The sequence below is a fragment of the Oncorhynchus nerka genome, linkage group LG28 (assembly GCF_034236695.1).
Source record: "Oncorhynchus nerka isolate Pitt River linkage group LG28, Oner_Uvic_2.0, whole genome shotgun sequence".
Classification (NCBI taxonomy): domain Eukaryota; kingdom Metazoa; phylum Chordata; class Actinopteri; order Salmoniformes; family Salmonidae; genus Oncorhynchus; species Oncorhynchus nerka.
In genome coordinates, this window is record NC_088423.1 from 13,593,369 (window position 1) to 13,612,281 (window position 18,913).

Sequence of the window (18,913 nt, forward strand, 5' to 3'; positions counted from 1 at the left end):
GATAAGGCGGGGCTTTACCTAGCAGAGACTTGCAGATGACCTGTAGCCAGTGGGTTTGGCGACGAGTACGAAGCGAGGGCCAACCAACGAGAGCGTACAAGTCGCAGTGGTGGGTAGTGTGTGGGGCTTTGATGACAAAATGCATGGCACTGTGATAGACTGCATCCAATTTGTTGAGTAGAGTGTTGGAGGCTATTTCATAGATTACATCGCCGAAGTCAAGGATCGGTAGGATGGTCAGTTTTTGTTGCGAAATAGGAAATCGATTCTAGATTTAATTTTGGATTGGAGATGTTTAATGTGAGTCTAGAAGGAGAATTTATAGTCTACCAGACACCTAGGTATTTGTAGTTATCCACGTATTCTAAGTCAGAGCCGTCCAGAGTAGTGATGCTCGATGGGCGGGCAGGTGCGGGCAGTGTTCGATTGAATAGCATGCATTTAGTTTTACTTGCATTTAAGAGCAGTTGGAGGCCACGGAAGAAGAGTTGTATGGCATTGAAGCTCGTCTGGAGGTTAGTTAACACAGTGTCCAAAGACTGGCCAGATTAAACAGAATGGTGTCGTCTGCGTAGAGGTGGATCAGAGATCACCAGCAGCAAGATGTATACAGAGAAGAGAGTCGGCCCGAGAATTGAACCCTGCCAAAGGTCCGGACAACAGGCCCCCCGATTTGACACACTGAACTCTATCAGAGAAGTAGTTGGTAAACCAGGCGAGGCAATCATTTGAGAAACCAACACTGTCGAGTCTGCCAATAAGAATGTGGTGATTGACAGAGTCGAAAGCCTTGGCCAGGTCGATGAATATGGCTGCACATTAATGTCTCTTGTCGATGGCGGTTATGATACCATTTAGGACCTTAGAAAGACAGGGTAGGATATATATAGGTCTGTAGCAGTTTGGGTCTAGAGAGTCACTCCCTTTGAAGAGGGGGATGACCGCGGCAGATTTCCAGTCTTTGGGAATCTCCAACGATATGTAAGAGAGTTTGAACAGGCTAGTAATAGGGGTTGCAACAATTTCGGGAGATAATTTTAGAAAGAGAGGGGCCAGATTGTCTAGCCCGGCTGATTTGTAGGGGTCCAGATTTTGCAGCTCTATCAGAAAATCAGCTAAAAAATCTGCTAAAAAAAAAAGAAAATCTGATTTCTGTGAAGGAGAATTTGTAGTGGCTTGGGCGGTTTCCTATGGAGGGTGTTGCTGTGTTCACCTCCTGTTCCACCTGATTTACATCCAGCTGTGTGAATTTATCCTTCATTTCCATGAGGGAGTAGTACTCTGTGCTGGGAAGTTGACTTTACGCTTGGGGTTGCTCGTCTGTGGGGTTGTTTAATAAAGAGGTCTGGTCTGACATGCTCGGTGTGGGGGTATCTTTCTCAAGAAAGAGCTTATCTCTTTGATAATCTGAAAGTCCAGTTTAAACTGTTTGGGGTTTCTCTCTACCATTACTGTTCCAGATTTGTACACGTTCGCATTTGCTGACTCCTCCTCAATGTCTAATATCCTGAGTTTCCACCCACCCGTCTTAACAGAGGGGTTGTGTGTTAATATAGCACTGTGCCATGCCAGGGGATGGATTGTGTGCAAGATTTAGTTGCTTACGTTCCCATTTTTATAACAGTCAGCAAAAAGTGTCTCTTGATTTTCCATAAGGAGCTTCATTTTGTCCTCTTTTCTTGCCTTATCATTTTTTACATATAGATGGTGTATTTTAATGAACTCTGAACATCGGGAACTCTGAACAGCGGGAGGCGGCTTCAAAGCCCTGTGCATGTGATTCTCCTGCCATTGTTGGGCTCAAGGGCTTTGAAACCTCACACTTCACATGTCAGTGCTAATTGAAGTTGTATCTCTTTGTCCTAGCAAGCTTGGTAGCCTTAATTTAGCATTCAGTCCTTATAAAGTAAAATACAGTTGAAGTCAGAAGTTTGCGTACACTTAGGTTGGAGTCATTAAAACTAGTTTTTCAACCACTCCACACATTTCTTGTTTCCAAACTATTGTTTTGGCAAGTCGGTTAGGACATCTCATTTGTGCATGACACAAGCAATTTTTCCAACAATTGTTTACAGACAGATTATTTCACTTATAATTCACTGTATCACAATTCCAGTGTGTCAGAAGTTTACATACACTAAGTTTACTGTGCCTTTAAACAGCTTGGAAAATTCCAGAAAATTATGTCATGGCTTTAGAAGCTTCTGATAGGCTAATTGATATCATTTGAATCAATTGGAGGTGTACTTGTCGAGGCCTACATCCAAACTCAGTGCCTCTTTGCATGGGAAAATCAAAATAAATCAGCCAAGACCTCAGTGAAAAAATTGTAGACCTCCACAAGTTTGGAGCAATTTCCAAATGCCTGAAGGTACCACGTTCATCTGTACAAACAATAGTACGCAAGTATAAACACCATGGGACCATACAGCCATCATACCGCTCAGAATGGAGACTCGTTCTGTCTCCTAGAGATGAACGTACCATGGAGCGAAAAGTGCAAATCAATCGCAGAACAACAGCAAAGGACCTTGTGAAGATGCTGGAGGAAACAGACACAAACGTATCTATATCCACAGTAAAACGAGTCCTATATCAACATTACCTGAAAGCCTGCTCAGCAAGGAAGAATCCACTGCTCCAAAACTGCCCTAAAGAAGCCAGACAACGGTTTGCAACTGCGCATGGCGACAAAGATCAAACTTTTTGGAGAAATGTCCTCTGGTCTGATGAAACAAAAATAGAACAGTTTGGCCATAATGACCATTGTTATGTTTGGAGGAAAAAGGGGGAGGCTTGCAAGCCGAAGTACACCATCCCAACCGTGAAGCACGGGGGTGGCAGCATCATGTTGTGGGGGTGCTTTGCTGCAGGAGGAACTGGTGCACTTCAAAAAATAGATGGCATCATGAGGTAGGAACATTATGTGGAAATATTGAAACAACATCTCAAGACATCAGTCAGTTAAAGCTTGGTCGCAAATGGGTCTATCAAATGGACAATGACCCCAAGCATACTTCCAAAGTTGTGGCAAAATGGCTTACAAGGACAACAAAGTCAAGGTATTAGAGTGGCCATCACAACTCCCTGACCTCAATCCCATAGAAAATTTGTGGGCAGAACTGAAAAAGTATGTGCGAGCAAGGAGGCCTACAAACCTGACCCAGTTACATCGGCTCTGTCAGGAGGAATGGGACAAAATTCTCCCAACTTATTGTGGGAAGCTTGTGGAAGGCTAGCCGAAACATTTGACCCAAGTTAAGCTATTTAAAGGCACTGCTACCAAATACTAATTGATTGTATGTAAACTTCTGAAAGAAATATAATCTGAAATAAATCCTTCTCTCTACTATTATTCTGACATTTCACATTCTTAAAATAAAGTGGTGATCCTAATTTACCGAAGACAGAGAATATTTACTAGGATTAAATGTCAGGAATTGTGAAAAACGGAGTTTAAATGTATTTGGCTACGGTGTATGTAAACTTCAGACTATATATTCCTATTCATTGAATCTCTCTCTCTCTCTCTGTCTCTATCTCAGCAACACCTGTGGTGGTGGTGATAAACCACAAGGGAGGCCAGCGCAGCTATGGCTGTGTGGGTATGAACACACAGGAAGAGTCCTTGACACATACACCCTGACACCACCTCAGTGTGGCCTGCTCTACATGAGAAGTGAGTGGCCATATTACAATTAATGATTAATTAGGCGCCAGCCAGAGAGCAGAGCCAGTAGCAAAGCCACCGTCTCGCCTCTCGTTATCTCTCTGACAGATAACCTTGTAAAGGGACAGAAAAGGTGACGGGGTGCCTGCCCACCTCTGCACAAACAGCATCCATTATCTCCTAATTTTGTCCTCCTCTTTCTCCGCTCCTTAAACCTAGTGGTAATAATGTGTAAATTGGCCCTCTGTTCGACTGCCTCTCCTCTTCTCTTTGAGGGGGCTGACATCAAGGCCACCGTGGCCACCAGGTCAAACACACAGGAAAACAGTTAGAAAGGGCAAGAGGATGAGGTGGTGGAGTCTGTAGGGAGGGATACAGAGGGAAGAGGGGTGATGTGGAGAGATTTGGATGATGAAGAAATAGTGAGTAGGGGAGAGGGGGATGAGGAGGGACAGAGAGAGGTAGATTGAGGGATTCAGAGGAAAGCACAATTATACCTGTTTGTTTAACCAATTTCCCCTTTTTTTCCTGTTCAGGAAAATTTTATTTGTTTTTGAATTCTTTGTGGGGAAATATGTGTCTCGAATATGGCCATACATTTGGCAGGAGGTTAGGAAGTTACAACATTTTATGGGCAGTGTACACATAGCTTGTCTTCTCTTGAGAGACAGGTCTGTCAGGTATTCTGCCACTGTGTACACTCTGTTTAGGGACAAAAAGCATTCTAGTTCTCTGTTTTTTTGTAAATTCTTTCCAATGTGTCACGCAAATATATTTTTGTTTTCTCATGATTTGGTTGGGTCTAATTGTGTTTCTGTTCTGGGGCTCTGTGGGGTCTGTTTGTGTTTGTGAACAGAGCCCCAGGACCAGCTTGCTTAGGGGGCTCTTCTCCAGGTTAGTTTCTCTGTAGGTGATGGCTTTGTTATGGAAGTTTTGGGAATCACTTCCATTTAGATGGTTGTAGAATTTAACGTCTCTTTTCTGGATTTTGATAATATGCGGGTTTCGGCCTAATTCTGTTCTGTATGCATTATTTGGTGTTTTACGTTGTACATGCAGGATATTTTTTGCAGAATTCTGCATGCAGTCTCAATTTGGTGTTTGTCCCATTTTGTGAATTCTTGGTTGGTGAGCGGATACCAGACCTCACAACCATAAAGGGCAATGGGTTCTATAACTGATTCAAGCATTTTTAGCCAGATCCTAATTGGTATGTAGAATTTTATGTTCCTTTTGATGGCATAGAAGGCCCTTCTTGCCTTGTTTCTCAGATCGTTCACAGCTTACCTGTGGCGCTGATGTTTAGGCCGAGGTATGTATAGTTTTTTGTGTGCTCTAGGGAAGGTATTCCCAAACTGGGGTACTATGTGCAATGCCGTCGGGGGTACGTCAAAACTGTGATTCACATAATTAAAAAAATAATAATAATACCGTAATTTCCGGACTATAAGCCGCTACTTCAAAAAATCCACTATCATCAACGGTTTTCGAAAGGCTGGACTGCTGCGTGTTGAAGGGGCAGCATGAGCTCAGCGGGTATTTGCCTCCGGATGAAAGTGACGAGAGCGACAATGAAAACGATCCAACATCGGATGAAGCAATTCTGAGGCTATTCAACTCCGACACCGAAGGAGATGACTTCAGTGGTTTCAGTGCACATGAGGAGGCTTGGTAGGCTACTGTTTTAATTTTTGTTACAAGCCGTGCTTCGTTAAAGCCTATTTATTTTTAATACAAGCCGTGTTTCGTTTAAAGGCTGTGTAAAGTTAATTTGTTTCAATGTACCGGTAGGCACCTGCGGCTTATAGACATGTACGGCTTATTTATGTACAAAATACATATTTTTTTATAATTCAGTGGGTGCGGTTTATATTCAGGTGCGCTTAATAGTCCAGCAATTACGGTAATAATAATTTTCTTCACATTTCAAGCAGTCCATTTATATTTTCAAACGGGGCTATACATTATGGGTGAGGTTTTTTTCTCTCACCTGAGTAGCCCCGTTTCACTGCCAAAAATAAAATGAAACCATCTAGTGTTTAGTGAAATAACAACACAATGTCAAATACAGGTAGCCTAGTCAAATTATTTACATCCAATCACATTACCCGGTACTCTCTCTTGGGAATTCCACTAACGGTCCGAATGTAGCCAAACGTAGCTGCTGCTCATTCCGTTTGCTCGAAAATTGCTAAATGGTCAAAAAAGGCCCGTGTCCACATACCTGCTCTACTGGTTACTGCTACTACCAGAAGTACTACACCTGCAGCTGTCGACGACACAAGTTGTTCTGCTTCCACAAGCACATCCAATGCTGGCATCAGTAATTCTACATTTGTTGTTAGCCCAGCTAGCATGGACACTGACAGTTGTGAATCTGATGCAGCCGAAGAGCTACTGCCCCCATACCTGGGAAACACCGAACAACAGACAGGGACGTTGAACCATCGAAGAGGCGCTAATATGATGAGAACTACATTGATTTGGGGTTCACTTATATTAGGAGTAGTGCCTTTCCTCAGCCACAGTGTGTTATAGGTGCAAAATAACTATCTCACAACTCTATCTCACAATGAAACCTTCACTCTTGCTCAGACATTTAGAAACAAAACGTATAGTTTTGAGTGAGAATTAAGATGACTTTCTAGTAGTAAGTATACAAGCAACAGATGCTATTACTAAGAAGGGTCTAGAAGCGTCTTATATGGTGAGCTACAGAGTGACTAGGACAGGCAAGCCCCATGCTATAGTGGAGGTCTTTTAATTATTCCTGCTGCCGCACATATGGCTGGGACAATGCTGGGGGAAAAGGCCAACAAAAACTATACAGACAATATCTTCATCAAACAACACTGTTTCACGACGCTTCAGTGACATGACAGGAGATGTTTTGAAACCATTACTGCTTTGCATGCAAGCCAGTGAATGATGTGCGTTACTGCTGGATGAGTCAACAGTTGTGGCGGGCCTGGCACAGCTCCTGGTATATGTCCGTTACGTATATGGGGGGTCAATTAAGGAAGACTTCCTCTTCTGCAAACCTCTGGAAATCAGGACAACAGGAGAGGATATTTTTAAAGTACTGGACAGCTTTGTGACATCAAATGGACTTTGGTGGTTAAGATGTGTTGGTATCTGTACTGATGGCGCAAAAGCCATGACAGGGAGATATAGTGGAGAGGTAATACGCGTGCAAGCAGTTGCTCCCAACGCCACTTGGGTACACTGCAGCATCCACCGAGAGGCTCTTGCTGCCAAGGGAATGCCTGACAGCTTGAAAGACGTTTTGGACACTACAATGAAAATGGTTAACTTTGTTAAAGCAAGGCCCCTGAACTCTTGTGTATTTTCTGCACTATGCAGAAACCATGTAACGCTTTTACAACATACAGAAGTGTGCTGGTTATCAAGGGGGAAAGTATTGACACGTTTAAAAAAAATTGAGATACAAGCTTAAAGTTTCATTTTCACTTGTCTGACCGCTTGCTTGATGATTAGTTTTTCACACAACTGGCCTACCTGGGCAATGTTTTTTCACCTGAATGATCTGAATTTATGATTACAGGGACTCTCCACAACTGTATTCAGCTGTATACAAAATTGAGGCTATGAATAAAAAGTTGGAGCTCTTCTCTGTCTGCATTAACAAGGACAATACAAGAGGTCTTTCCATCATTGTATGATGTTTTTGTGTGCAAATGAACACAAGCTTATGGACAATGTCAAATGTGATATAGCAAAGCACCTGAGTGAGTTGGGTGCGCAAATACGCAGGTACTTTCTCAAAACAGATGACACAAACAACTGGATTCATTATCCCTCTCATGCCCTGCCTCCAGTCCACTTACCGATATCTGAACAAGAGAGCCTCATCGAAATTGCAACAAGCTGTTCTGTGAAAATTGAATTTATTCAGAAGCCACAGCCAGATTTCTGGATTGGGCTGCACTCAGAGTATCCTGCCTTGGCAAATCGCGCTGTTAAGACACCGATGCTCTTTGCAACCATGTACCTATGTGAGAGTAGATCCTCGGCCCTCATGAGCATGAAAACTAAATACAGGCACAGACTGTGTGTGGAAAATGATTTAAGACTGAGACTCTCTCCAATACAACCCAACATTGCAGAGTTATGTGAATCATATGTGCACTCCCTCCTCATTAACCCGTCTTGAGTTATTCACATTTCTTTACTGAACAAATAAGGTTTTATATGTAAGATGGTTACATTTTTGATTATTCTTTTTTTGGAACACAATTATTTTTGTCTTACTGAGATTTACTGTCAGGGTCCAGGTCTGGCAGAATCTGTGCTGGAGATCTAGGTGCTGCTGTAGGCCGTCCTTGGTTGGGAACAGAAGCACCAGATCATCAGCAAACAGTTGACATTTGACTTCAGATTCTAGTAGTGTGAGGATGGGTGCTGCATACTGTTTTAGTGCCCTCGCCAATTCGTTGATGTATATGTTGAAGAGGATGGGGCTTAACCTGCATTCCTGTTTCAGCCCCCGGCCCTGTGGAAAGAAATGTGTGTTTTTGCCAATTTTAACCACACACTTGTTGTTTGTGTACATGGATTTATAATGTAGTGTCTTTCTTCCACACTCAACACTTTCTTCCAACAAGACTTTAACTTTGTTTTTGTGTTTTTGTTTGTAAATTGGGTTGTACAGGGTGAATACGTGGTCTGCCGTATGGTAATTTGGTAAAAACCCATTTTGACATTTGCTCAGTACATTGTTTTCGCTGAGGAAATGTATGAGTCTGCTTTTAATGATAATGCAGAGGATATTAACAATGATGCATATCCCCCAGTAGTTATTGGGGTCAAATTCTTGGGGTGAACAGTCCTTGGTTCCAATTATGAGGGGAGATACCATAGATTAGGATGTTGTTAAAGAGTTTAAGTATAGCTAGCTGGAATTTGTGGTCTGTATATTTCATCATTTGATTTATGATACCATCAACCCCACAGGCTTTTTTGCGTTGGAGGGTTTGTATTTTGTCCTGTAGTTCATTCAATGTAATTGGAGAATCCAGTGGGTTCTCATAGTCTTTAATAGTTTTTTACCTTTATTTAACTAGACAAGTTAGTTGAGAACAAATTCTTATTTACAATGGCGGCCTACACTGGCCAAACCCAGACAGTGATGGGCCAATTGTGCTCCGCCCTATGTGACTCCCAATCACGGCCAGTTGTGATGCAGCCTGGATTCAAACCAGGGTGTATGTAGTGACGCCTGCAGTGCCTTAGACCGCTGCGCCACTCGGGAGCCCTTGATTCTAAGATTTGTATTTGATCACATATATGTATTGGCTGTTTGTTCTTGTTTTTTGGCCAAAAAGATTGGAGAAGTGGTTTATCCATACATCTCCATTTTGGATAGACAACTCTTTGTGTTGTTGTTTGTTTAGAGTTTTCCAATGATCCCATAAGTGGTTAGATTCTATGGATTCTTCAATTACATTGAGCTGATTTCTGACATGCTGTTCCTTCTTTTTCTGTAGTGTATTTCTGTATTGTTTTAGTGATTCACAATAATGAAGGCAAAGACTCAGGTTTTCTGGGTCTCTATGTTTATGGTTGGACAGGTTTCTCAATTTCTTTTAGGTTTTTGCATTCTTCATCAAACCATTTGTCATGGTTGTTACTTTTATTAGGTTGTCTGCTTGACATTTTTAGATTTGATAAGGAAGACTAGAGGTCAAATATACTGTTTAGGTTTTCTACTGCCAAGTTTACACTTTCACTATTACAGTGAAACCTTTTGTCCAGGAAATTGTCTATAAGGGATTGAATTTTGTTGCCTAATTGTTTTTTTGGTAGATTTCCACACTATTTTTATTCTAGCAATAGCATTTCTTAATATGATTCAGTTAATTTGGCTTTGATGCCTCAGGATTGAGCATAGCTCTGATCAAGTAGTGTGTGATTTTGCTGTGATCTGATAGCGGTGTCAGTGGACTGACCCTGAACGCTCTAAGAGACTTTAGGTTGAGGTCAGTGATAAAGCAGTCTACAATACTACTGCCAAGAGATGAGTTATAGGTATACCTACCATAGGAGTTCCCTCAAAGCCTACCATTGACTGTGTACATACCCAGCGTCCAACAGAACTGGTGGTTATGTTGTCGTAGTTGTGTCTAGGGGGCATATGGGGGAGGGAATGCTGTCACCTCCAGGTAGGTGTTTGTCCCCCTGTGTGCTGAGGGCTTCTTGTCCAGTTCTGGCATTTAGGTCGCCACAGACTAGTACATGTCGCTGAGCCTGGAAATTGTTGATCTCCCTCTCTAGGATGAAAAAGCTGTACATTTGTCTCTGTTGAGATAATGTCCTTATTCATTTCTAGCCAGATGTAAAATGTTCCTGTTTTGACAAATTTAATGGAGTGGGTTAGGTCTGCTCTATACCAAATTAGCATACCACCTGAGTCTCTTCCCTGTTTCACACCTGGTAATTTGGTGGATGGGACTACCAGCTCTCTGTAACCTAGAGGGCAACCAGTGGGCCTGTCTCCTCTATACCAGGTTTCTTATAGAATAACAATGTCTGTATTTCCAATTTCTTTGATGAAGTCCAGTTTCCTGCTCTTTAGGCCAAAGGCAGATGACCTCAGACCTTGTATATTCCAGGATGAGATAGTAAAAGCTTTGTGTTCCACAGTGTCTAGTGTTGTTTTACATTAGATTGTGAGGAACAGTCTCGCGAAATGCTTGCAATCACCCGCTGTATGGTGGCAGAGTGAAGTATTTTCGTGGTAGCAGGATGGAAATAACCACTTGTTTGTTGGGGAAAGTAGCTTTTTCAATCACTCCCTTGAGTGCTGTTGCCACCCTTTCCTTCTGGCCCTCAGGTCATTTGTGCCTGTGTGAATTATGGTGTGGCTGGAGGACCCTAGTTAGTCCTCTGACAACAGCTCCAGGGCATGCCTAGTGTTTGGGCACCAGAGTTTAGCCACTTTGTGTTTGGGAAAAAGTTTATCCTCTTGAATGTATTTGCCATTTGAGTCAATGAGGAGCACAATCTCTGGCTTTTGTGTGTCCTCAGTGGACAGGGGGAGGGGGGGTTGTCAGGAGGGCTATCGGGGGAGCTGACAAGAGGGCTGTTGGGAAGAGGTAGGGTCTGTTGGGTTGGTGGGTACTGTGTTGTCTATCCCATTGGGGTATTGAGGTTGTGGTCCTGGTCTGAGTTGGGCTGTTCTGCTGGCTTGTGTTTCCTGCTCTGTGTCACACCTCAGCTTTCTGACCTCGTCCTTCAGTGCCATGTGTGCTACTTCAAGTTCTCTCACGTCAGTCCGTAGAGCAGCCAGCTCTATCAGACAGCCATCCAACTCTACCTGCTGCCCCCCGGGTCTTGTTGGGGGGGGGGGGGGGGGGTTGTGCAGTTGTGGGACCTGGGTGTGTTCAATGCTGGGGGGGGGGTCATTCAGGTCATTTTGTCCAAAATCAAGGTTTTAGGTATGGAATTTGGATTTGGATTGATGTTGAGGCAAAGAAATTAAGTTGATCTACTTTCATCTATGTCTATATTTTTTTTGCAGAAGAACTCAGGGGCTCATGAACACTCTCTCGGTCTTCCTGCCTTCCTTCTGTCTCTTACTCACTCTCTCCCTCCCTCTAGGAGATGAAGATATGTTCGGCCATTATCAATCTGTTCCTTCTGATCCCATCAGCTCCTTAGACTCTGGTCATGGAGTTTGAGGGCCATGCTCAGAGGTACTCTCCCTGTCTCTTTCTCCCTCTGCTCATCTCCTCATACCCACCTATCTACCCCTGAATTATAGTTCTCCTCCACTTTCTTTTCAATCTCTCTTACTGTTTAATTACAACTTTAGATGTCCGATCACCCATCATGAACTCTGTCCAGAGTGTTTGTTATGTGCTTTGGCTTGAAATGTCAACACATCAATTTGTCATGTAGATGGTTAACTGACTGTTTGCCCCCCCCCCCCCCCCTCTTCCAACTCTGTGGAGCTGATGTCAACACCATCCTGCCCAAGAGCCTCGGGCACATTACGTCTCACTATGGCGCTTTAACTCTGTGGAGCTGATGTCAACACCATCCTGCCCAAGAGCCTCGGGCACATTACGTCTCACTACGGAGCTTTAACTCTGTGGAGCTGATGTCAACACCATCCTGCCCAAGAGCCTCGGGCACATTACGTCTCACTACGGAGCTTTAACTCTGTGGAGCTGATGTCAACACCATCCCGCCCAAGAGCCTCGGGCACATTACGTCTCACTACGGCGCTTTAACTCTGTGGAGCTGATGTCAACACCATCCTGCCCAAGAGCCTCGGGCACATTACGTCTCACTACGGCGCTTTAACTCTGTGGAGCTGATGTCAACACCATCCTGCCCAAGAGCCTCGGGCACATTACGTCTCACTACGGAGCTTTAACACTGTGGAGCTGATGTCAACACCATCCTGCCCAAGAGCCTCGGGCACATTACGTCTCACTGCGGCGCTTTAACTCTGTGGAGCTGATGTCAACACCATCCTGCCCAAGAGCCTCGGGCACATTACGTCTCACTACGGCGCTTTAACTCTGTGGAGGAATCCTTTTGATGTCAGATAGTATTGCAGTTATGACTGCTAACATTATGCTCCGGGTGTTCTCATTCAGACCCTTTGCTCCATGAGTGCATGAGATAATTCCCATTCCCCTAATTCCCTTTCATCTGTTGTGGTCCAGAGCTTCCTGAAACAAAAAGAAGCCAAGCCCCTGACGGACATGCTGGCCTCCAACCCCAGCCGCTTCACCCCCCTGCTGGTACCGCAGCCACAGCCAGGTCTGGGTCCACCAACACCGCCAGGCTCGACCTGCAGTTCCAGGCCATCACGGTGAGGATGGCTGCACGCTGATGCACAGACACGGAGACACACACACACACACACACACACTAGGACAAATATAAGCACCGACCTAATTATGATTAACATTATTACACACTCACTCAGGCAAACTCACACAAATTCACCCTCCCTTACCCCGTGAGACTTCATGTAAATCTACCACTGACCGGCTAGTTTCAGCCATATTTCTTTCACCTATCCAATCCTTTCCAACAGCTACACCTTCTCACACCAATGTGTCCACTGCTCTCTTTCCTCAGATCATCAGTATCATAGTGAACAACGAGAAGGGTTGAGCCAGTTAGGCCTTCCAGGAACAACACCGCACAGACAACATGGTCGCCAACGACTGGAAGGAGCCCAAGCTAATGGCCTACAGTCTGCTCAGCCACTGCACGTATGTACTAAAAAACCCACACACCCTGATACTGCTGTAAATTGTAACGGTTTTCTTCTGGTGAAAGAGAGGTGGACCAAAATGCAGTGTGGTTAGTTTGGTACAGCTTTAATAAAGATGAAAATACAACAATCTACAAAACAAGAAACGTGAAAAAAACGAAACAGTCCTATCTGGTGCCACAAACACAAAGACAGGAACAATCACCCACAAAACCCAACACAAAACAGGCTACCTAAATATGGTTCCCAATCAGAGACAATGACTAACACCTGCCTCTGATTGAGAACCATATCAGGCCAAACATAGAAATAGACAAACCAGACACACAACATAGAATGCCCACCCAGCTCACGTCCTGACCAACACTAAAACAAGGAAAACACACAAGAACGATGGTCAGAACGTGACATAAATATGCAAAATTTGCACTACCACTTCAGTATGAAACTGCCTGGGTTGGTCAATACTTCTAAGATCAAGATGCATCATTGACTGTCATCTATCTTTCATGTAAATCTTTATTTTTTATACCTTGCATGCTCACACACTGTCAGTGTTCTACTCACTGTTTACTCACCCCCCCTCTCCTCCAGGCGTAACTTCAATGAGATTGAGCTGCTGTTCCAGCTGCTGAGGGTGTTTACGGGTTGTTTCCTGTGCAACAAGACCTTCCTAAAGGACCATGTGGAGAAGGAGATCCCGAAGAACTACATTATCGCTCGAACCCTCTTCTTCCAATGACCCACATTTCAATGACGAGCTCAATGCCAAGGTAACCAACCAACCCACTCTTCCCTCTCTCTTTCACACTCACGGACGCATGGGAACATCCTCTCAAATGTTTTCACCCACACAAACACCGACATGGTAAAAGAACATAATATTAAAAGGCCCAAAATGGAAATTAAAATTCTTAACAGTGAGTGTTCCCTGCTGGACTGCAGTGTTTTAATTTCAGCGGTGCAGCGCCAGACCCCCCCCCAATTACTTATGTTTTTCTTATACTTAGCTTCCTCTTAATTGTTCTCCTCGAGCGAAGAGCAGATGCTGTCCGTGCGTGTGCGCTAGTGCGAGTGTGAGTGTGTGTGTGTGTGTGTGTGTGTGTGTGTGTGTGTGTGTGTGTGTGTGCCTCCACTGACATATTCAATAATTGACTGAATCATTTTCCTGGAAACAAGGTAGTATAGGGAGAAGGCGTGTGCTGTGCAATAGCACTAGGCAGATGCGGTCTGTTTGGAAATTTCACTTCAACCTCCACACTCATAATGTGTGTCTCAAATGACACCCTATTCCCTTTATAGCACACTCCATTTGGACAGGGTCCACAGGGCTCTTCACACAACCTTTCCAGTGTTGCATGGATTCCAGTCAGAGCACTAGCCTCTAATTCAACGGTAAGAAAACAGTCCGTGTCTGTAGATGAATCGGTTTTTCTTTGTTTGTCAGGCTAAAGTTACTTTGTGAGGTGGTCGGATCTTTCCATGATGGAGTATGTTGTTCCTCCATAGCGTAAAGCTGTTGGTACTCGTCGATTTCCCTCAGGATCTCCTTAGTATCCAGGTTGGCTCTTTACTGCAACCAGTTGTTTTACGAAAAAATAACAATGATTCTTTCCCACTATGACGACAGGTGTCTGTGGTACAACCAGCTAGCACTAGCAGAATACACACAAAAAAATGGAACACAAACTTGCAGTCCCAGCCAAAGGCTAACTGTGTCGTGGAATCCTTAGAAACAAAACTTTAGTTCTGAATTAAATTGATTTAATGAAAAATATTGAATATAAACAACAAACCGAGTGTAGACCGTACAATATTCTGTTGCACGCTCTGATGGCGTATGTTGTGTCATAAAGCCTCATCATGGCATTATAAATGATTTGAAATACTCACATCCACTTACATCAACCATGAATAGCTGTTGTCTTTTCAACGAGGCAGTTATTGTAGTGGGGTTCTTGCAAAGTTCCTTCCTGGCATTTCACCTTCAGTCAGTTGTTTTCCTCAGCGCCTAAGTTTCAGTCTGTCTTCCTATTTGACTTCCTTTGTCCCTTATCAGTTCCCTGTCATTATTTAGTCATGATGTGAAGCAGCCTCAATCAGTGTAGTAGAGATAACTAAAGTAAGTCCACCAGGACTTCCCCTCCTCCACCCATCCCTCCATCTCCTCCACTCCTCCCTATTCATGAGCTTCCTCAGACAAGCTTATCTGAGTGCTTCCCCAAATGTCTGACAATGATTGTTTTTCTCTCTGTGGATCGCTGCAGCCCCCCTCAAACCAAAGCCCAACCTTACCTCAGAGATGTGTCCTCTCCCTCTTGAGACTGAACTGTACATGGCTAGAAGTCTTATCCAGAGTAATGAACAGAGCTGTAAATCACATTGTCTTTTATCATCTCATTGTACTGTCATGTCGGTGATTAAAGGGACAGTGGGAGAGGGCAGAACACACACACATCTATCTGAAACACACCAGAGACTAGGCCTTATTCTGCTCCTACAGCTAGGAATTCATACTTTTTACTTCGACAAGAGTCACCTTTTTCATTAATACATATTAGTCCAAGGGGTCTGCTCCGATTCCAAATAATCTTTCCATCTCTTTCTTCTCTCCTCCCTCGCTCTCCCATTCTCCTTCTCCCTACTAAATAGAGAGCTTTATTCTACTATAATCAAATATGTTGGCTTTTCCTGTTCGTCTCCCAGGCACGTCAACTGTGTCGTCTAGGTATGAGGAGTTGGAGTGTCTGTATGCAGTGGTGGGTAAGGTAATCTACGAGGGACTCACCAACTATGAGAAGGCCACCAGCAGTGCTAACCCAACACAGCTGTTTGGTAAGACACCTACCAGTACCAACACTCTCTCTCTCTTTTACTTTCTCTGTTGGTCTCTCTCTTTCTGCCTTGCACTCAGTCACTCATGCTCTTTCCCTGTGTCTCTCTCTTTCTGCCTTGCACTCAGTAACTCATGCTCTTTCTCTGTGTCTCTCTCTTTCTGCCTTGCACTCAGTCACTCATGCTCTTTCTCTGTGTCTCTCTCTTTTTGCCTTGCACTCAGTCAAATCAAATCAAATCACATCTGGTTAGCAGATGTTAATGCGAGTGTAGCGAAATGCTTGTGCTTCTAGTTCCGACAATGCAGTAATAACCAACAAGTAATCTAACTAACAATTCCAAAACTCCTGTCTTATACACAGTGTAAGGGGATAAAGAATATGTACATAAGGATATATGAATCAGTGATGGTACAGAGCAGCATAGGCAAGATACAGTAGATGGTATCGAGTACAGTATATACATATGAGATGAGTATGTAAACAAAGTGGCATAGTTAAAGTGGCTAGTGATACATGTATTACATAAGGATGCAGTCGATGATATAGAGTACAGTATATATGTATGCATATGAGATGAATAATGTAGGGTAAGTAACATTATATAAGGTAGCATTGTTTAAAGTGGCTAGTGATATATTTACATCATTTCCCATCAATTCACATTATTAAAGTGGCTGGAGTTGAGTCAGTGTCAATGACAGTGTGTTGGCAGCAGCCACTCAATGTTAGTGGTGGCTGTTTAACCTTGAGATAGAAGCTTTGATGCGCCTGTACTGACCTCGCCTTCTGGATGATAGCGGGGTGAACAGGCAGTGGCTCGGGTGGTTGATGTCCTTGATGATCTTTATGGCCTTCCTGTAACATTGGGTGGTGTAGGTGTCCTGGAGGGCAGGTAGTTTGCCCCCGGTGATGCGTTGTGCAGACCTCACTACCCTCTGGAGAGCCTTACGGTTGAGGGCGGAGCAGTTGCCGTACCAGGCGGTGATACAGCCCGCCAGGATGCTCTCGATTGTGCATCTGTAGAAGTTTGTGAGTGCTTTTGGTGACAAGCCGAATTTCTTCAGTCACTCATGCTCTTTGTCTGTGTCTCTCTCAGGCGCACTCATGCATGCACACTACCACACTATCTCTATCCAGCAATAAGATGAGTAGGTGTGTCGTTTAAATCTAAAGCAGTGGTCTATGCTGGGTGGGTTAACAGTTGGTGTGGTTACATGAAGGGTGCAGCACAGAATTCAATCTGTAGCGGGAAAGACAGATTTTTGTCTTTCACTACTTCTTCTGTTATCAGTTTTGTACCAGACGTCAGAAGTTTTTTCTGAAAAGCTTATTTTTGATAGAAGAGAATAAAGTCTCAATTTACACAGGTGGCATTATTTATTTCAGTAAGTGGGACATGAAGTGACAAATGGCTGTTGGAGAACACTCTTACGTGAACACTATTTCATACCGTTTCCTGAAATGGCAACAGTGGTCAATAACTGCCTTCATACCCTTTCCTCTCCACGAGGGGTTTTGTTACACACACACACCACTGAAATGATGAATGTGTCTTGCCGAGGGTGACATTTGACAATTTGTCTCCCCTCCCAAGAGCGTTGTAGAGAGAAATACGTTACTCATTTTCTTGACTCAGTTATTCGGTTAGATTTCCTCCAAAAATGACCTTGTAGTATAACTTCTGCTTACAAACAGACTGACTGTTTTTCCCTGTTTTACCAGCAGGGTTCCTGTTAGCCGGTAACAGCTGGCTTTTGAACGATTAAAAAAAAAAAATATATATATATATACAGTACCAGTCAAAAGTTTGGACACACCTACTCATTCCAGGGTATTCTTGGGGCGGCAGGGTAGCCTAGTGGTTAGAGCGTTGGACTAGTAACCGAAAGGTTGCAAGTTCGAATCCCCGAGCTGACAAGGTCGTTCTGCCCCTGAACAGGCAGTTAACCCACTGTTCCTAGGCCGTCATTGAAAATAAGAATTTGTTCTTAAGTTCTTAACTGACTTGCCTAGTAAAATAAAGGTAAAATATATATATATATTTTTTTACTATTTTCTACAATGTAGAATAATAGTGAATAGTGAAGACATCAAAACTATGAATCATGTAGTAACCAAAAAGTATTAAACAAATCAAACTATATTTTATATTTGAGATTCTTTAAAGTAGCCACCCCTTGCCTCGATGACACCTTTGCACACATTTGGCATTCTCTCAACCAGCTTCATGAGGTAGTCACCTGGAATTCATTTCAGTTAACAGGTGTGCCTTGTTAAAAGTTATTTTGTGGAATTTCTTTCGTTTGAGCCAATCAGTTGTGTTTTGACAAGGTAGGGTTGATATACAGAAGACAGCCCTATTTGGTATAAGACCAAGTCCACATTAAGCAAAGAGAAACAGTCCATCATTATTTAAAGACATGAAGGTCAGTCAATGTGGAAAATGTCAAGAACTTTCAACATTTCTTCTTCTGCAGAAACAAAAATGAAACTGGCTCTCATGAGCACTGCCACAGGAAAGGAAGAACCAGAGTTACCTCTGCTGCAGAGGATAAGTTCATTAGCGTTACCAGCCTCAGAAAATCAGCAATTAACTGCACTTCAGATTGCAGCCCAAATAAATGCTTCACAGAGTCCAAGTAACAGACATCTCAACATCAACTGTTCAGAGGAGACTACGTGATTCAGGCCTTCGTGGTAGAGTTGCTGCAAAGAAACCACTACTAAAGGACATTAATAATAAGTAATGTCACGTTCGTTGAAATGAGCGAACCAAGGTGCAGCGTGGTAGGCGAACATCTTACTTTAATTCAAATGAACACCGAAAAACCAACAAAATACAAAACGAACGTACATTTCTGCAGGCTACACAGCACCTATACAAAATCAAGATCCCACAACTGAAGGTGGGAAAAAGGGCTGCCTAAGTATGATCCCAAATTAGAGACAATGATAAACAGCTACCTCTGATTGGGAACCATACTAGGCCAACAAAGAAATAGAAACATAGATTTTCCCACCCAAGTCACACCCTGACCTAACCAAATAGAGAATAAAAAGGCTCTCTAAGGTCAAATTTGAGATTTGGTTCTACCCGCCATGTGTTTGTGAGATGCAGAGTAGGTGAATGGATGTTCTCTGCATGTGTGG

At 43.3% G+C, this 18,913-nt stretch overlaps 1 pseudogene; it reads left to right on the forward strand.

Moving 5' to 3' along the window:
- LOC115113820 (transformation/transcription domain-associated protein-like) overlaps positions 1–18,913 on the forward strand; it is a 170,218-nt pseudogene that overhangs the window by 57,040 nt on the left and 94,265 nt on the right.